The sequence below is a fragment of the Micromys minutus genome (genome assembly GCF_963924665.1).
Source record: "Micromys minutus genome assembly, chromosome: 5".
NCBI lineage: Eukaryota > Metazoa > Chordata > Mammalia > Rodentia > Muridae > Micromys > Micromys minutus.
Window position 1 is genome coordinate 44,513,034 of NC_137974.1, and position 21,442 is coordinate 44,534,475.

At 39.3% G+C, this 21,442-nt stretch overlaps 1 protein-coding gene and 1 pseudogene across 2 annotated transcripts in view; one reads left to right on the top strand and one right to left on the bottom strand.

Annotated features, from left to right (window-relative positions):
• Positions 1-21,442, top strand: part of HS6ST3 (heparan sulfate 6-O-sulfotransferase 3) — a gene marked incomplete at both ends in the record, with an annotated part of 687,002 nt that overhangs the window by 328,062 nt on the left and 337,498 nt on the right. The window lies entirely within an intron of this gene.
• On the bottom strand, positions 1,044-1,441 carry LOC308420561 (small ribosomal subunit protein eS12-like; annotated as a pseudogene). Its single transcript has one exon. The product of its transcript is annotated as a small ribosomal subunit protein eS12-like (transcript).

Sequence of the window (21,442 nt, forward strand, 5' to 3'; positions counted from 1 at the left end):
GTATGGATAGAGATCACATTTGCATATTTTGAATAGTTCACCTAATACTGAGAAACTTTATAGTATTTTATTTATTAATGCATATTACCAGATCTTTAATAATGAGAAGTTTTAAAACTTTATTCTTATCCTTTTCTTCTTTTACTTTAAACAATATCCTCTCTGCTATATTGTTAATGAAGGAAAATCTACGGTATTGAAACATGATCTATTGACTTAACAGGGCTGAATACTGTGTGAATTATTTACTGTTTTGTAGCATGTGCTATCCTCCGAGTTTAGAAGTTTATTTGAATGGCCATGATATCATGCCCCGACTAACCCTGAGAAACTAATGGCGCTAGAAAGTTAAAGTTCCACCTGCTTCGACCGGGATGAATCACAAGTTTCTTCACAATAAATGTTCCTCAGCAAAGGTCAGCAAGCCCATCTCCCTTCTGTGAAACGTGGGCAGAAGAAAGAAGAAAGCGAGGACAGAAATGAAAGAGGCAAAATTACTTATAATTATATCTCTATGAAGCAATAATAACTTTATTACCAGACTGCATATGTGGCTTGACATTCTAAATGGGTTGTGTGAAATTAATACCAATAAAACTATAAAGACAATTACTGGCAAATGTATAAAATAAAAGGTCTTTAAGTTCTTTTTAAAATATTGAAAATCATAAGTGAAGAGTGCATGGTAATTTTCTACCTCGTTTTTGGCTTTAAATCCTGGGCAGACCTATTTAGCTAATAAATAGTAAGAAAAATGAAGTTAGGAGCCAGCAAACCTACAGACTAAATTAGCATATTCTCTCTTCCCTCTGTGTGTGTGTCTGTGTGTATAGTGCATATTACATAGTTAATGTATAATAAATATATAACTATATGTCTATATATTTCTCTGGTTCTGTGTTCCTTCTGTTTGAGGTCTAATGTGTTGTCGTAAGTTTTCCGTTACTACAACAAATATGCCAGATGATGAATTCAAACAGAAAGAAGATTGAATTTGGCTCACAGTTTTTTTTTTTTTTTTAATGATCCAACATTTTATGTATTCATTTCTTGCACTTGAAGTATTCCTCGATGACATCCCTGGCCTGAGATTCTTTGCCGTAGTCCTTAACCACTACACAACTGCAACCAACCATTTTGCGTGGTTTCCCCTCTTGATCAATTTTACAGAGACCTACCCATTTCCCTAGTTTCCTGTTGTCCTTAACCTTTATCAGGTTGGTCTGGTGATCGGCACACAGCGCCTCCAGTAGCTTGACATGCCTGGGCTTGTCACAGTTGATGCAAGCACAAAGAGCTGGGCTTGGTGCTTGTTTGGAGCTTTGGCAGCCTCACGTATGCCACGTGCTAGGCCATCTTGGATGAGGATGGTCTTCAGCATCTCTTGTAGAGCAGGGTTGACGTCCATGACACCTCCAGCAGCCATGACTTTCTCCGCCATGGCGGTGGATCGCTGGTGACTCTGAATCCTGAACACAACCAAGCTTCCGCCTCTGTGCAAGTGGGTGGTGGCAGGGGAAAAGCTGGCTCAGAGTTTACGAAGTTCCAGTAGATGATTATGTGATACCTTTGACAGGACCCAGGTTATGACATCATGTTTGTCCTAGAGCAAGGGAAACAAAGCTCCGTGCCAGAGCCAGGAAGCAAAAGAGATGCAGAAGGAGCCAGCACCCCACAGTGCACGGAGAGGAAACACCCAGAATTAACTAAAGGCCTCCACCTTTCAGGAGACCACCGTGCTGATCAAAGCTTAAGTGCATGGGTCTTGGGAAAGGTTCGTTTCCATACAATGTCAAATGGCATGCTAATACAACGCTTAGTTCTAATCAGACAAAGTTTTATCTGTTTAGTTTCTCAGTGGGGGAGAATATCACCCAAACACTGCTACACTGCTACATTTTCCCAAATACAGACAGATATATGTAAGGCTAAATTTTTTCGATGTTTAAACTCATTGTGCATATTTAAAACATGCTCTGGAATCTGGTGTGTGGCAGTCTACACTGAGTATCCCATAATATGTTGAAGTCCTAACACTCAGTACCTCAGACTGTGGCAGCATTTGGAAATAGAGGTGAACGGGGTAAAGGCAGGTCAATAGGACCTTTGTCCCCTAGAAAGGGAATAGTGGATACAGCGGAGTATGGAAGTGACACCATGAACAGAGAGAGGGAGCCCTGTGTAAGACAAAGACTGGGCCTTTCAGGAAAATACCATTTTGTGTGTATGTCCCTGTGTGTGTGTTTGTGTGTGTTTGTGTGTGTGTGTGTGTGTGTGTGTGTGTGTGTGAGCGTATGTGTGCATGTGTGTGTGTGCATGTGCACGAGAGAGTGTGTGCATGCATGTGCGATCACAATCTCATACCTATATACATATACCGTAGTGCATGGGCACAGTTCAGAGGACAACTTTGAAGAGTCAACCCTTGGTTTCCACCTTGCCAAGGCAGGGTCTTTCTCATTTAGAAGAAGCCACCTTCTGACTTCCCTTCGTGATGTTAGGGTTCCAGTATTTTTCTCATTTTCATTGTCTAGTCTGTGGTGATTGGTTATAGGAATCCCACCTACCGCAGAGCAAACCGCACCATGATTTATTTTCTTGTTTTGCTACGTTGTCATAATAATGACTCACTGATGTGTGCATCAGACTTGAGCTTAGCTGTCTAGTCCAGCGGCTCCCTAAGACACCCCCACACTGTCTCCCAGGCACATGAGCCATTTACCTCCAGACAGACTTGGTGTTTACTTTAAAAAGGAGACATGTCCCAAGGGCATGAAGGAAAGTTACGGTGGGTACAGTTCTTTCTTACTGCTAGCCTCCCCAGGCCTCTCCAGGTCTGGACCTTACCTGTCCCCCATGCTTCATGTCCTTTCTCCAAGTCTCCTTCCTTCATTGTTGAGCTTGTGTGGCTGGTCTTGGGAGCCCTTGGGAGATGCCTCTCCATGGTTGATTACTACTCCCCTTCACTACTTTTATTCACAAATTAAGTTTGTTGAAATAACTTTAGGTCCCATGTCCCCTTTTTTGATCAGATAATAACTGTATATCACCTGTAAGGTAGCTACGTGTGTTGATGAACAAAATAATTTTTGTCTATATGACTTCATTTTTTTAAACCTTTTTTTCTGTAGTTATATTTTGAGGTGCTGGAGAGGTGGCTCGGCAGTTAAGAGAACTGACAAATCTTTCAGGGGTCCTGAGTTCAATTCCCAGCAATCACATTGTGTCTCACAGGAATCTGTAATGGGATCCAATGCCCCCTTCTGGTGTGTCTGACACATATAAATATTTTTGATCCTGGCTTCAAACTCAGCCCATTTTTCTTGAACTTTTTTTCCCCATTGTGTAGTTTCAGGAGACATTGCTGAGGGAATGGAAACCCTAAGACACAGCTTCTCATTCCTGCTTTGGTCACTTTTAATTTTAATTAATGAGGATCTCCCATTTGCTTTAATTTTTTTTTTTACTTTTGATATTATAATATGGTTACAACACCTCCCTCCTCCCCTCGCTCCTCCCACTCACTCTCCTGTGCCCCTCTTTGCTGCCTTTCAAATTCACAGGATCTTCTTCCAGCCTTACTGCATCATTCCTAAAGTGTAACCTTGCCCGTGTTTCTGTTTGTTGCCTTTGCTTATGGAGATGGGAGTCTCTCCATATCTTCTTAGATGAACCAATCCATGGAACCCGTCTCCAGCACAGATGTATTTTTCTATGCAGAACACTTCTTTTCCTTGCTAGCCTAGGCTAACCCACCCTGCTAGTCTAAGCGCCAACCTACACCTTTCAAGGATCGTTCCAGACGCCTAAGGGTGTGTTGGACTTCTTATTCTTTGTGTTTTTCCCCTGGATAATTCATTGTGAGAGTAAGTATGTTGGGGTAACTGTCCATGTTTCCACTAAGTTCTGTGTTCACTGCCGGTAGTGCTCACAAGCACAGTGCCCAGCAAGAATCACAAGGAACTATAGACCTCCACAGAAAGTTCCCTCACTCCTCCAGTGAAGCTTAGTTATTTCTGCCGACTTAAACTCTAGTTTTATCTTTAAAAGACAAACAGAAAATAAAAATTGTTGTTCTACCTCTCCTATATTTCTCTGTTAGAGTTTTTAAATAAAATATCTTGATTTTCTCTTTCTCATTCAGTTTTCAGCTCACTAGATCTTCATTATGATCCTGGAGTGAGAAACATTGTTCTTCTGAAATCCATGGGTATGCTCTGCAGTACAAAGCCAGTGTCTTCTTGGAGCATATTTATCTGACTGCTCACAACTGTGAACTCTTGGCTGTTCTACCTTGGAACAGATCACTGGGAGAAGCCACAATCTTGGTCCTTCTTAGACACATACACAAACACACACAAACACACACAAACACACAGACACACAGACACACACAGACACACACACACACACACACACACACACACACACACACACACACACACTTTCATTCTCTTTGGATGTGACTTCTTTGAGAACTAGAAGCCAGTGTCCAAACTGCAATTCCTAGTTCTTTGATCATAACTTTCTGTCTTCTTTACTTTATTACAATGTTTTAATAAAATTCCACCGTGTTAAATTACAGATATATTTCATCAGTCCTATAGAGGGACTTGAAAGATCAATGTTCATCTCCTGATGTAGATTTGCAACTCCCCTGTTTTGCAAAACTTTGGAGTTTAACTTTTCACATTTACTTTCTGTATAAATCCATATTTAAAGATAAAGTTTGTTAATATATCTATTGCTTGCTTGTTTGTCACAGTGTTGCAATGTTAGGAGAGTTGTTTAATGGCTCCATACACATGTGCATATGTATACATTCATATGTTACTCATTTGAGTGACTTCAGTTCTCCCCTGACCTTGCTGGGGAACTCACACCCGTTATTCTACAATGTAACTTATTAGGACCACAGTTCCTTGGAAGAAATGGCAGGGCTGATACAAAGTCATCCAATGTGAGTCCTAACTGCATGTGGCTGTGTCTACATAAGAACACAAAAGTGGATACACATAAAGACATAAAGAATATACAATCACATAGAGAGAAAATAACCAGGCTATGTAGCTAAATGATGGCTGGCTACAAGCCATGAGAAAGTTCTCATTAAAGTTCTGTTGTGTGGAACCTTAGCCTTGAACTTCTACCTGGAGCACTGTGAAGAAATAAACCCCTGCTCCTCCAATCTCTAAGTCTTCTGTGTTACCATTATTACTAATATTTTAGTTTTTAGGAAGTGAAAGCTAACAGAATGGAATAGCTACACTCATCACTTTAACCTATTTATTGCTGATGTAAGGAGGAGGCTGAAGTGTGGAACAAAAGCACTGTCTCTCTTCTCCTGACACGTCTTTCTCCTCACAAATGCATTGTCAATACACATCTGGGGATTGTTCCAGAGAGACAAGATAGTTACCAAACATGTCACCGGGTATCCTCAAACAAATCAAGCCATGTTGTGGTCTATACCCTTCTGGTTTCTTTATCCAGTTCCCTGCAGTTTTGATTGGTCTGTGCTTTGCCTGTAAGATGCCTCCCACCACTTTCTGCACATCCACGTCAATCTCATTCTCCTGTTCGATCTTGTTAATCTGTCTCCTTCTTGTGGATCTCCCTGACCACCAGCCCACAGTGATTTCCTTCTCCATCCTCCACACCATGCCATGATATTCACCAGCTGCTTATGAACTACTGAAAATTATCATCGGCTCATTATTCCTCCTCCTCACTGTTCTCCCTCACTCGTCTGTGCTTGGATGATTCACCATCTTCTGGAGACAAGGGAGAAGTAATGCTGTTCCTGCTTTCTTCTTTCTCGTCTCTCTCCCTCTGACTCTGCTGTGTCTTCACAGCAGAAGGGCTATTGCATCACTGAACATAGGGGATGCATAAAATGTTTTAAAATGATATTAAGATGATTGGACAACTGTGATTCTTCATGACATTCTTCATGACACTCTGTTGGGTATGAAAAACATATGGTCACAAACAAGGTGTAAAAAAAAAAAAAAAACACCTATACTGCTTTTGATAAAGGGAGAGATATTTGAATACAAGGACTGATTTATTATTACGGATCAAACCTTTGCCTTTTCTTATTCAGTTATGTTTCTTGCTTCTTCAGTCAGTTTATAATATGCTAGAGAAATGAGAACCTGTTATTGATGGTTCAATATGTCTGATGAAAAGGTGCTTAAATTATTTTAGGGGAACTTCTGTTTGCCCAGAAACCCTACAGGGGATAGTCTTTGTGTTAAAAAGAGTGAGTATTGGTCTCTTTCCTAATTTTTCTTTCTTGCTTGTGTAAATGCACAGTAAATTCCTTTGACAGTCAGAAGAACAGATGAATGTTATTAGAAACCTCCAACCTGTCTCAATGATGAGACACAGTTGACAGTGAGCTCACTGGGGGACATTCAGTTATGATGTCAGGACTTCTTACTCTTTGCAAATGTCAGCAGCATTCATCTCTGAAGAGTTCACTGCCCTAAACATATATTTCTTGCCGAGTATTTGTTCATTCAATATAAATCCTGCTGTGTCCAGGGAGTGATGTATATTTTCACTTCTAGTTCATTCTGGTGTCTTAATATACTCTACTCATGTAATAATGATTTTGATTTCCCTTTACCTCCATTTTTTGTTATATGCAGTGGGAACCTTTTGGTTATTTATTGCATGCAGGGGTTGTAATCATATTCTACTGAGACCCCTAGATTCTGGCTCAGTCTTTCACACTATGCTGCACACCCTCACATGGAGTTCTTAGCATATGGGTGCAGTAGTTCAGGGAGGTGATGACTTCTTCAGAGCTCACACAGCAAGACTGGAGTAGAACCAAGAACCAGAAACTCTAATAGATATACTGACTTCTATTTTTTAAAAACTCCCCCACTTTCTCCTTTTTTCTGCTACTGTAGCTCATTGTAGAATAGTTAACACATCCTAACATTATTCACAATTATTATTCAGAGGAATTGGCTTGCAGTGACCACCACTTTACTAAAAACATCTGTGAAGACTTCACAATTGTTCCACCACAATAATGCTTCCCCTGTGAGGAATCTATTGTTTTGGTTCATGGACATTGTAAACTAAGCTGTCCTGTGAATTCTTGTCTCAATATCTATGGACTATTGAAGCTCTCAGACCTTATCAGACACCACTTAACACAGAAAATCACAAGTGGTCAATGTCCAAGGAACAGTTTTGCTGTACATGGTCACAAATGTGGATATCTGTCATCCCATTCTCCTGAGGTTCAGAGACCATTGTAGAAAAGGGATGGAGAGTGTGAGTTGCTGAGGTGGAGAGAACCACAGTGAGGCAGTATCTCCTGTGCATGACAGGATAGTTGCCGTGATGAATGCACAGCAGCTGCCTGTACAGGACCTGCACAAGACCAAGCCCGTCAGCACTCTCTTATGGAGGAGAATGGGGCTCAGCAACCTCCCCTCTTAGCTGAGGAGCTGTTGACATTTGATGGCTTCTGGAGGGGGGGTGAGTCTGATTTCCTTAAGGGTGTGGACCTTGCCCCATTGGATGGCTCCACACCAATGAGAATGTGGGTGGCATAAATTAGACTCAATGGGTTATTAAAACGTAAACTTAGAGGACAGAGGGTTCAGAGAGGATAGTGGGTGGGGAGAGGTTCTAAAAGGAGCTACAGTGATATAGAAAGGTGTAAAATATGATCAAAATGTATTATATGCATGTAGATTGTTCTAAAAATTGATAGAACATATTTTTAAAAAGTGGATAGAGGTATCATATTCATTAGTTCAGTACATGTGTAAACATGCTAAACAGAATAGTGTATCTATAGACATGTTATGACCATTATGTTAATTAAAACTCTTAAGATGTCCAAGGATGTAGAAATATTGCCCCGACCTGTTTTGATCAGTATACATAGACTGCACACATATTAGTTAACATATCGTGCTCCATAAACTTGTACAATTGAATTCACAGTGATTCTTTGAAAATTATTTTGTTATATGTGACTCCCCCGCCCAAGAACCTTTATTTTTAGTCAAAACTAGGTTTTGGAAAGAACAGCATAGTCCAGTGTGGGTACCATCACCCCACAGACTTTCTTCATCATTTAATGGCAGTACCACACATAAAAGACTGTGGAGGAGACAAAGAGGTCAAGGCAGTAAAACACACTGGCTACTCTTCCAGAGGACTTTGGTTTAATTCCCAGCACTCATATGACAGCTCAAAAACCGTATGTATATATCCCATCCCTGGGGGGTTCATTGCTCTCTCTGGGCTCTGCAGGCACTATATGCATGTGGTGCACAGACATACACTGACAGACAAAACACCTATTCAATAAAGTAAAAATAAAGGCTAACAAATAGCAAAGCTGTTAATAGTTCCATCCACATGATAATAATTAGTTCATCAGTAAAAATAAAACATGAGACATTAATTTTAAACTGGATGTAGTAATGCCTTTAATTATAGCAAGATGATTCTATTCTTCACATGTAGGGAGAGGCTCAGTATAATTACAAAAGGACATATGTTGAGTACTTTGTGAAACAATTCAAAAATATCCATTGTAAGTTACAACAAGGGAACGGCGTGCTTAGGGAGAGAGGATGCAGATTCCATAACCAGATTGTGTGTGTTTACTTCTTGTCTTTACTATAATGGGAAGTCAGTTGTCTGGCAGCTTGCTCCTCAGTATTCTGTAAACTGAATCAGAGTCCTACCCCGTAATCTTTTTGCGATGACTGATAAATTGTACTATCTTGCGTTAGTGGAATGGATTATGGCTCATAACAGGTATGATGTCTAGCCCTAAATTAGGCATGTTGTATGTAGATACCACAAATCTCTGTGGTGTCCAGAGTTAGAGCTGCCATTCTAGCAACAATGGATTAAAAGGATTCTAGTTATTTGACAAAATCATACCATCAGCCCGGACCATGTTGAGTAGACAACTTGCTTTAGAAGAGAATCAGACAACAATGAAGAGTGCTGTATGTTATGTCAAATTCACATGAACCATTTCCTGTTCTAAGGTTTCTGTTACTATAACCATCAGGAATCTGAAAGCTAAATGGAAGGACCTCAGACGTGAACGGTAACTCTCTGGTTGCATGCTATCCTAGTGACAGATGGTGTGGTGAAATATCACACCGTTCTTCCTCAGCCGAACTGGGATATGAATCGTCTGGTCCAGGGTGTCCACACTAGACTCCATTAGTCAGAAGTCATTCTGATTACCAGATAAGAGTTTTTAGGTACACACAATTTGTGTTCCAGTGACCCCCTATTTTACTTAATAACAACTTGAAAGGATGAGACAAACACTGTTAAGAAAAAGCAACAGCACACGAAAGCTGGAGGTCAGACATCATATCAGCTCTGATACTGTGAGGCACTGGTGCAGGTCACAAGGGGAAAACAATTACCCCAACACCCAAAGGAAAACACCTCAGCACAAATAGGATTTCTTCTGACTGCAGAGTTAGCATTTTCCCCTCAGGTAGAAATAAAGAGAGGGTTCCCAGCCCAAAATGACAGAGCAAGCCATTATTCCCACTTTTGGGCCACTGAGTTTGCAAACACAACATGATATCATGTCAAGTGAAAAGATGGCGGGTAGCTAGGCACTGACCCATGTAAGTGGAAGAGGTTAATTAGTCAATGAGCAGCAGAGTCTGCAAAGGAATCTAGAGACCACTGCCTTCAAGATACTCACAGAAGAAATATTCAGAAGTGAGAGGGGCAAATAAAACAGGAAGTGAGGAGGAATGATTAGTGTTCCTCCATTCTCTGTCATGTGCTGCATGACAAATTAAGAATATGGACAGGGTTCTGAAATGGGTAATGTTTGCATACCTCCAAATCCATATGTTGAAGCTAAATCTCACTGTCATGATGTTTGTGGGTGGATACTTTGTCATGTACAGTGGTCATGGGGATGGCTCCCCCAGGAACGTAATTGGTGCACCTACAAGAAGCACCCAGAAAAACTCAGCTTTCTACTTCTACTAGAAAACAACCATCTCCAAGGGCCTACCATGATCTCCAAGAGATCTACCACGCCGGCTCTGACTTCAGACACTCAGCCTCCAGCATAAGAAAATAAGCAAAGAAGAAATAAATGGAAGAGATTGTGTCACAAGAAAACAAAGAAAACACTTCCCATATAGCGGCAGTGTGGAACCCTTGGCATAATGCGGGCTCTTCTCTAAGTCTAAAATAGCAGGGTCAGAGGATCTCTCATTATTGAAAGTGAACACAGCCAAGTTGCTCAAAATAGCTAAAAGAAAAATGCGTAAAATCATTGAAACACCAGCTCTAAATGAAGTAAAGGATTCACAGTTCTTTTTTAAAAAGTTATAATTGATATTTTTAGAGAAATATGATACATAGTCAGGATCACAGTTATAAAGGAGATCACTACATAATGAAGAGGAGGTCCAAATTCATAGAACATTCTTGATACATAAAATATAGTGGCATATTTAGAAGAGAAATGGTAAGAAGCCCCTCTTCAAGAATCTAACACAGAATCACAGAAGATGAGGAACATTGACGTAAGACTGTTCCATGTCCAACTTGGAACTCTAAGAATGATGACTGGGAAGAGAGATGGGAATAAATGCTATACAGTAACGAATAGTTTGCAGCAGCAAAGTATCACACATTTCATTAAAAATACAGAAGCCTGATCAAAGTACTAGTGTCTCCTTAAAATAAAAGATGAAACTTACTGCTTAAAAGGAAGATATACGTTACACTGAGCCATTCTACAGCCTAGTGGTATATAGTACCCTACAGAAAATTGACTTTTAAACCTAAAAACATAAATAAATAAAAAGATTTGCAGCCAAGGCCTTTATCTTCTATAAATGATCAGTCCAGAGGCTAACCTGAGTCATATTTGTGAATGTAACTATAAAAATTCAGGAAATAACGTTCAGATGGTGACTATCATGAGAAGGGATTGCTGTGGCATCACATGGAGGCCAGGACTTTGGAGATGAGTACAAGGAAGCGAAGCACCAGATCTAATACAATAAAGAAACAAATTTGGGGAGTATTATAAGTGATAAAGTAAAACATATCAGAAAAATACGCAAAATACAAAATCCTAGGTTAAAAATAAATGCTCTTTTTTTTTTTTTTTTATAAAGAGAACCAAGGTTCAGATGTAAATTTCAACAGTAAATTAGGTTATGAGTTCGATTAACTTCAAAAGTTATTAAAATACTTTTAGTTAGGGAAAAAGGAAAATAATAATAATAACAACAACAATAATAAATCCCAATTCTCTCAATCAGCCTAAAGGAAGGGAAAATAAGCAAGAAAACCTCATAGGATACAAACTAAATGTAGGTTGATTTTGAGTAATCATGGGGTAATAAACATAGTTTTTTCGATGTTTTTTTCTTCAAAAATCATAGATTATAGGAATTATACCATTAAGTTTGATTGAAAACTGTGGCATCTTTTTGCTAATTTTCCTTTTATACTACAATGCAAATATTAACTGGGATGCGTTCAGGCCTGTATCCCTGGAGTACAATGTGCGTTCTTGTTTCTTGGGCAGCAAACAGTAAGTGCTGAGCTTCTGGACACGACTTTGTGAGCGAAGGGTTGATTCCAGTCTCAGAGCAGAGCATACACATCCTCGGACTCGTGACTGGCCCCTGTAAAATTAACCATCACCTCACATTTCACCCTCCTGGCGTGTGTTATCTCGTGTGTACGTGTACGATCTTGCTGAACTTTCAGGTGGACTGCTTCCTCATGAAGAAGAGCACCTTACACCTTTGTGTAGCATCTGCAAGAGCAAGATGAGGGGGTGTTGAAGGAAGCTAGAATGTGGGGAGGAACCTAGTTTTTACACTACAAATCTTGTTTTTAATAATGGTTTGGCTAAATCAAGTTAATTATATGTTCTAGCAGGGCCCTGGGGCTGGGATAGTCCAAAGTAGCTTGTGTAATATTTGACACAGTTAGGCTTTTCTGCTTATTAGGAGTAACTAAAAGAGACAGTCTTCATCACACGACATGCAACTTTCTGGGTGGTCCCTGACCCTACAGCAGGTCACAAGGTAACGTACATTATGATAAAGACTCATTGCATATTAACTCAAACTCGCTTAAAACAGTGAGGGTTTTTTAGTTTCTGTTTGGGGAACACAACTTTGCAATCCTAACAGCCTAATAATTGTGTAATTGATCTCGACTTGAGAATGGTAAAATCTTAAAATTGTTATTTTTGTAATAGAACGCAAATGGATTTGTACATAAATGGCAGTTTTTAAACTGTAATTTCTGAGTTCAGCACGAAGCCTAAATGATAGGGTTCCTTTATGTTGGAATATGTTCAATGCCATTCACCTTTTTATGAGCAATCAAAGGGTTGGATGTGATAAAGTATACAATTATATGGTTTATAAAGCAGATATTGTTGCTGAGCTGTGTATGTCCGTGACATCTCCCAGGATGGTGATGTGAGACCGTAGGTTTGATCTGGCTCTCTCTAATAGACAGAGTAGATGGATGCTGTCCACTGAAACAGCACATTTTGAAATTTATTATTTTTTCCTCCTTTCATTTCAAATTGCACTTGGACCTTGTAAACATAGTCTCTGCAGATCATAAGATTTAGAGCACACCATACTGTAAGTAAAACCATAATCTAAATGTAAGGAGAAGTTTTTCTAAAAAGAAGGGGGTATCAAATGTAGCACATGACCTCAGCATATTTAAATGTCGACTGTGGAGAGTCAGAAATGAATTACCCCATATTAGGGAAGTTCAGTGCTGCAATCGGTTGTGGAAATTGGAAAGAAATAGGTAAAAATAATAGGTCAAACCTATTACACTGGCTTTTCTTCAGTGTAATTTAGTTCTGAAAAGCACTGAAGCAGATATCAGCAGTGTTTACTGAAGAAGAAATAGCAGAAGCTATAATGTTTCCATCTTTTTACAAAATAACACGATCAGCTGGCAAATAAAAATGTGTCGAGGACCACTTGACATTAGGATGCACAAAAAAGTTCTATGACAAGCAAATTAAGAGTTTTTCTTGCGCATATACTTGTCACATGCTAGAAGGAGGTAATGAAGTTTAGAAAATTGTGGATTTGTTCTTGGCTCCATTGAAAGAGGAACCACAATATAAATTCACTAAAGTCTTAAGTTCCATGAGAGTAGACTACTTTTATATTTCATTTCATATTAACCTGGTAAAAACAATGATAACTTTAGATTACAATGCTAGGTTTTAAATATTTTTTTAACTCGTTGAGTTTGTGTAGGTAGGATTTCAATCTTAAATGCTTATGACCATTATAAAAACGAATTCCTAACTGACAGAGACATTTTAGGTCTGTTCCATATTTTTGACAGATGAACTGAGTCTGATCTTCAGTAATGACATACTATGCATATTGACTTTCCCAACAAAGAGCTTCAAGTGTGCACGCTTCCCTGTGCTCGCTAAGTCATGAGGAAAGTGCTCTATACATGAGTCAGCACATCCCCAGGGTGAGGAGTCCCCATGTCATGATGTAGGCAGTCTGAGGTGTGGCCCTCTTAGACAGGCTGTCTACTACTCCCCACCCCCTCCATCTTAACTTCCTTCTGTCCATTCTGTTTTTACTGATTCATAGACAGTGTTGGCCATTGAAAAGTTCTGTTTGGTGGTAAGTCTGGGAAAGTCCTGTAGGTAACCTCCATTGGTTGAAAGTGGAATGTTGATCGTGAGTCATAAGACACTAGTTCTACAGTAGGTCAGGCTACAGTAGGCCAGGATCCAAGAGAACAATCACATTCTATTGGGAAGAATCAGAAGTTTAAAGGGGTAAGTTATTTTAGATGGGGTCCACCCCCACCATTCTTAGTGACTTAGTGGCAGTCATTCATTGGGTGCTCTTGGAATCACCTGCCCCTCCATTCTCCATCCTCAAGAACACATGAGATCCTACCCTAAGTGTATCGACAGGTTTGTTTCCAGATGCAAAGTTCAGAGATTCAGGAGGTCATTGGCTTTGATGCATTCCTTGCCTCTCCATCTGAACCATTTCCATCATGTTACCATCTGAAGTCAAGCTATTCTCATATTCCCTCCTCCCTAGTCTCCTTCCTTAGATGACTCACCTTTGTGTAGCTGTCTCCAGAGTGGGGCTCTTTGTTGTTTCCATCTTATTATAGGCTATGAGGATGGTGCACTTCAGGCTGAGCATGTTGGAACTTTTGTCACATAGCCTCTCCTAATTGGCCATGACATAGTCAATGCAGAAGCAAGAGCTATTATCACTTGTCCTTAAATCATACTTAAGCCTTGAAGATGTGTGCCATGTTTGACCTTGTTGGCATGGGTTGCATATGAAATTCAGCCACCTAAACACACATCTTAGTGTATCAAATCATGTGTGCTCCTAATAGAAATACATATAATTGTAAAGTTCCTCAGATGCTTAATCCCCTTTAACATCCCTTTTAGACCACTGAGATATCTCTCTAATATTAGCATGTACACATTCTTTCTAGGCATATAATTCTTCCCTGGTTTATATTTTTAATTTCTTGTGTATGTATGATGTAAGTGCAAGCATGTATTTATGTTCACATGTGTGTTCATGTTTGTGTGTGTCTGTGTGTGTGTGTATTTATCTGTCTGTCTGTGTTTGGGTGTAGGAGCAAAGTCCATGTCCAGCATACATTGCCCTCACTAAATTTTATAGAGGTAAGGTCTCTTTCTGAATTTGAAGCTAAACAATTATGGTTAGTGTAACTGGCGAGGTTACCAAAGCACAGCCTATGTCTACTTTCCACATTCTGCAATAGCGAGATTTGTTTACTCCTTCATGGCTTTCATGTGGGTTTGGGGATCTGGACTCTGATCAACAGGTTTGTGTAACAATTCACTGAGTTATCATTCTCATTGCCTTTTGTCTTTACAATTACTTGTAGCTACAGACCAATATACCTAGCATAGCACCCAACATACACAAAAATACTTAACATAGTGCCAAATACACACAGTATATTTAGCTTAGCACCTAATGCACAGGTATCTTCTGTTCTGAACTTCAGTCCTCTTTCCAGCACCGTCAGGCTCATCGCTGACTTCTGAGTAGTGTGTGCAGTGTGGATGACAGAGCACCTAACAGATTCAACTAAGACCTTAGCAAGCATCAACCTCTTGGGCTTCCCGTGAGTCATGTTCTCACCTTCCCATTCACCAGGCTGCTGCAGTTTTACCTCCTCATCCACAGTCAACTTTGGGGGCCCCTCTGAAGTTCCTTCCCCTACCACCAACTCATTCCTACCTGGGCAGTCTTTCTTCTTGCTCTCCGAGCTCTTCAACAGGATTTAAGGTATTCTGAAATTGAAATTCTCCTCATAGGACTAGAAAAATATTTATTTCATCTTTACATGCCCGGCGTAGTGCTTTAAACACCACAGAAGGAGGGTGTGGCTTAGATGAGGCTTGATGTTTATTTGGATGGTTTCTCACTGTTAGGTTGAGGAAACAGAGTCTAGAAACCTTTCACATGGTTAAGTATGAAAGATTGTTTTATAGAGATTTGTTTCCCTAGCCCAGAAAGACATTGTTAAAGCTCTTTGTGACCCACCACATCAGTTTGGGAGAAAATAAAACAGAGGCTTTGGTGATAGTTCCACTTGGCTTCTGTTTTCGAAGAGCTTCCAAAGTGTCTTCGGCAACCCAGACTATGATCCACTTGGTTGACAGTGGCTCCCTTGTTATAACACAACCCTATAAACATCTCTTTGTAGAATGAACTGGACCTCTGTGAAATTTCAAATGACAAGACCTTTTCCAATGACAAGACCCTTGTGTGTGTGTGTGTGTGTGTGTGTGTGTGTGTGTGTGTGTGTGTGTGTGTTCAGTCAGGCTTATACATTCTGTATGTCTTATCCATATTGTGAAAATCTTAAAAAAATTATAAGAGTGTGTGGAAACTAGGTTTTGTATGAAAGAGAATCAAGAATATAGAGTACTTTTTATATGCTTTGAAGAATTGTTTGCTGCTTTGATGCAACATAATAATATTATTTTACCTTTTCCTTTCTCCCTCCAAATCCTTCCATATATCCCTCATTGTTCTTTCTTACATTTTTGGCCTCTTTTTCATTAATTGTTGTTGTTGATGGTGGTGGTGGTGATTTGTGTGTGTGTGTTCCTATTACTGAAGTGCACTGACTATAATATTAATTGTATAGATGTTTTCAGAGCATGTTGCATAGATATTGGGCAGTGTTGGATATTTTCCACTATTAAAAATGGGTGATTCAACTTGAAATTTAAGATTTCTATATGATTTAATGTGTTATAAAATAGGTTTTATTGCTAATTTGGCTTACAAAAAGTACAGATGAAGTCTGAACCATGGGATTAGGAAACACATCCAAGAGGAATCCCAGCTTAGAGAATACTTTTGATCTTTGTCTGTTCCCCGTAGTCATGCCTTCTGCTGGCCATGATGCATTGATTCGATATCAGGGGAAGCTTTCTGGCTCCGTCCAATGCTTTGCTCAGTGGCAGATAAGTGAACCTGGAAGCCACTAGCTCATAGTCAGATGGAACTTGGTTGGCTTTTCATGGAGAAGCCTTTTTTTTTTTTTAAGTAAAGAATAGAGTTTATTAAGGTCATGGGAGAGTTAAGATGGCAGTAGAAGCAGAGAGAGAGGGGAATAGAGAAACTGAGGAGTAGAGGAGAAGAGACCGGCCATGAGCACGTGGAGGGAGAGGGAGGAAGGGAAGGGGAAGAGAAGGGGTAGGGGTGGGAGAGCAAGGCTGCAGGAGAGCAAGAGCAAAAGAGTGAGAAGCCATTTTGAAGGGGTAGACAATTGTCTATTTTATCAGTTTCACAAACCTCTCTAATGGATGGTCACTTTGGTCTTTCCCCAGTGGCATTTAGCATAAGAACATCTATGATTTGATTTGAGATTTATTTAAAAATCTGTCTATTCATCTCAACAGAACATGGAAGTTTGTGAAGAAAAATTTCACCATAGTTGATTTTTTATAGAATTATTATTTTGAGACCTTCTTATTTTTATATAATGTGTCTTCAAACATTTTGTGTTGAATAGAGACCCCTGCTTGCCTACCTGCATGCTCCTTTTGATGTTTGCTGTTTGAATGACTATCAAGGATTTATTATTATTATTATTATTATTATTATTATTATTATTATTATTATTATTATTATTATTATTTAGTATTTTACTAACTGCATCTGGGTGCCTGACCATTTTCTTTCATCATTTAAAACAAATATGTACTAGTTTTAGAATTAGAAGGGCTGACAGTCTTTGCCCAAGATCCTTACAAACTCATCCATAGAAACATACCCATGATTAATAAGAAATTATGCCACAGCAGTGTTTTTATTGTTGGGAAAAAAGTTAGTGAATGTGGTTGCTCAAGATGAAACAAATGTGGACATAATACAGTCGTAGTCAATTGTAGGATGTTTGGCCTGTCAGCTAAAGACATGGAATCATGATACTGGCAAAACAGTTTGGGTTGGTATCAAATATCCTATGCTCCACAAACATCTGCCCACAGCCAGTAAAGTTATAATGGTGACTCTTCACAGCTCCATGAGAAGGCCTCAGTGCATACCTGTGTCCCTCTGACCTATCTAACAACCAAATGCTCTTATGGGGGCACAATTTTATATGGTTAAGGAAGCAGCTATACCTATGCTAATTTTTTCACGACTCTCATGATTCTTCTATCATAACATTAAAGATGACCTGCTGTTGGAGAAATGGGAAGGATTGAAAGGACCATGAAGAAGAGAAGGGGACTTGGTGGGAGGAGTACGGGATGGTTGTGCTGGGAGCCTCCTAACAAGGAATGGACAAGTAAAGTGTGGAAGCCTATTATGTATGCGTAAAATGGTTGACATTTAATTAAATAAAAATTAGATAAATTAAATAATTAGATAAAAATTAAATAATTAAATAAAAATTAATTAATTAGAATGAATGGTTAAAAATAATCAAGATTGATGGGAGCTAGTCATAGTCCCTATTTTTCTACTAAAAGAAAAATCAACCTAAGATGTTAAAACTGATTTTAATTTTATCCTCAAATGGCAAAAACATTTTTCTTCTGTAGTTTTGGTATCAGCAAAGATTGTATTTGCATGTCTTTGTATTTTAGTTTTGTTCTAGTCTAAAGGTCAATATCCGATAATATTCAATCAACCCTGGGTGAGTTATACTGAAACTAACAATATAAAATGACTTAGGTTTCTCAACAGTGCTATTAATTGAATTCAGATGGTGTACTCCAAAATTTTAGCTAAATATTGAAGTTTGAATTCACTGCCCGAGCCTCATTAGTAGTGATTAGGTAACACAAATGAATTTCTGATTTATGCATGTCTAAAAATAATTCTGAAAAGCCGTCTTCTGCGGGATTGATTGTTTTTGTGTACAGTTTTGTCCTTCTAGGGCATCTTCTCCAAACACAGTAATCAAGTAGGCACCTTGGGATAAGGCTCTAGCAGGCATGTTCCTTCTGCAAATTAACATCATAGATACAGTTCTGGAAATTGATAAGCCCTATGTTTTCATGATAATGAGAACTTAGGACCTGCTTTTACAGAATAGCAGAATTATACCAGGAAAGCTTGCCTTTTTTTTCTTCTAGGATCCTGTAAATCTCTGACATTCTGAAATGTTTTGACAGGTCCTTCATTTGTACAGAGCGTCCCATGCTGCGGCTTCATTGACTTGTTTTTTTAGCCTGGTTTAATGTGATCATTTTTTACCTCTGTTGAATTGGTGAAAAACTAATTTAACATTTTTTTTTTTTCCCCAAGCCTCTTGCTGGCATGAGGAGAGTTTGGATCCAGCCAGGACTTTTTTTTTTCCTATGGCCTAATTTTCACATTGCAGTGAGCATAAAATTTACATCCAGTTTTATTTCTCCCTTCTCTTTTACTGGTATTTATGCAGAATTAAATGTTGCGGAGTGCTAATTAGCCAAGGAGAACATAAACATGAGAACAATCTTTACAGTAAACCTTTTAAATTCATCGAGGTTCAAAACCTGAGGATAAAAGGCCATGGTTTGGAACAATATCGCTGAATGTGTGCCATGTGTAAATGGCACAGCTGAGCAGTAGGCAATCCAAGTATTGAAGGAGTTTTTTTTTCTCTTGATACAAAGGAATTATAAAGCTTCTCCACCCCATTGACAGAAATCCAGGCATGAGAAAGCAATCAAACTTGCCATTAATATTTTGTGGACAGCTTGTAAGCGAACAGGCACAACAGCAAGCCTGACTTTTGAAGTCATTGACATTTTATTTTGTAAAAAAAAAAAAAAAAAAAAAAAAGTGAATATTTAGGAGACCGGTTTTGGTTTTCTGAGTGTCTTCATCTTATTTGGATTTCCAACTGTGCTAATTCAATTAGAAGTCAAAAATCCAAGCCCTGTGCTATATAGATGTTTTTCTCATGACAATGAAAAGGATTTTAGATTATCTATGGACATGTGGCTGTCTCCAAAGCCTTGGGCTCATGTTTTACTGCATAGCTGTTTGCCCTCCCTTCAGAACCAGAGCTTCTCGGGCTATAAGTGGCTCCTGCTTTTCTTCCCAAAGCCATCAGAGAAGGCACAGTAACAGCATGGTTTACTACTCAGGAGATGTGCCAAGACCAGGCTTTTCTCTGCTTGCATCTAACTGGTTGGCCTGGTGTCATTTTTTATAGATGCTAGTAGAAGTTGAGAAACCCCCCAGTCAGAAGAAGCCTCTTCTCCAGGCATGGTGGGTGGTATGAGCTTCACAGGAATCCTCTCCCCTAAGTTTCATGGGGGACATGAAGAATGACTCACCTGTGTAGATATATAGACAGGCAATTGTGGCAGGGCTGGTGACCCTACATTTTCTCTTGGCAACATAAAACATCCCTTATCTTTTTTTATTTCTGACGAACAGGGAGACATGTTCCCACAAGAAAAGATCAGGTTTGTGGTAGCTTGAATATTAATCACTGTGGAGTGTGGAATGTTATACCTGGGAACTCTGGTCTCATAAACAGTAGGTGCAGAGATATTTTGACCCTTGACTTTCCGTTGCCAATTATCTCAATATTGTGTGAGTGAGTATGTAAAAACCTGACCAAACTTTGCCCTGGAAGGAGACCCTGTCTTTTTCTTTCCCTAAGGCTGTGTGTCGTGTCTTAATACATTTTCTGTTTTTATCATTAAACCATTTAAGGTACTTGAAAATTTCAAATAGAAAAGCATGCCCTACAGATTACTGCACTTTCCTTGTTACTATTCTGCCTTCTTTGGAATTCTCCTCCTTGCCTCAGGTTTCCCTTGGTCCCGTAGCATTAGCTCTTTGGTCAGCAGACCTTAATTGTTTTATTGGGTCCTTCCTTGGAGTCCATTGATAAGGTGTCTGGTGATTAGAGCTTGTCCTATATACATCACAACTTGCCTCATTCTTGGCCACCATGGTGTCCAAGGATCAGAGTTGTAGTGAGTGAGAATAGACATTGGTTTGGGGGTAATTTAATGAAAAAAAGTAATAATGTGACATTTGATTTTGCTGTACAAATGTAATATCAGTGGCATTCATTTATGTGGGTGACTTTGCATTTGCTCTAAATACTACAGCACTTACTGATCATTCATAACGCTGAATACTTGTCAGACCTGGGTCTGTGTGATCCGGCTGGAATGCAGACACAACACACACCTCCAGTCAAAGAAAGTAATGTTGATTTGTAGAAAGAAGCAGCCGTGGATGAAAGTGAGGTCTAATGAAAGGTCAGACCAAGTGACACATCAGAAGAAGATTTGACAGAATGAGTCAGGGACAGGATACACCTAACTTTTATGAGAACAGTCACCACAGGAAAGAGATAAAAAGCATTGAGGGAGGGAGAGAGAGAGGGAGGAAGGGAGGGAGGGAGGGAGAGAGAGATACAGGGACAGGTTGCAGAGAGAACAAGTTAGATACAGGTGAAGACAGAGCAAGCCAGAGAATGAGAACACCCGAAAGGAACCAGATGAATAGAACATATTGCCAAAGTTAGTATGGGGTTAGGCAAAGCAATTCAGTCAGGAGCTAAGAGAGAAGCCGGACTGAATCAGTTAGCTTGGAAAGGAGCCTGAGTTCAGAAAGAACCTCAAAGTATGAGGTTATTCAGAGTAAGCCTCAGAGATGACAACTGCATTGTGCAGATGATGCATTTGCATAAATGTTTACCAAGTGTCCACCTTGTGGGCCGTGTATTCTCTATCAATTAACTGAGGAAAGAAATAAGTTGAAAAGAAAATCAGTGCTTAGAATCATGTAACTTGAACAATTGGTTACTTTTAGTACTGTCAGTTTATTATTTCCTTCTTGTGTGTGTATGTGTTTGAGTACATGTGTCTGTGTTCGTGAATGCAGGT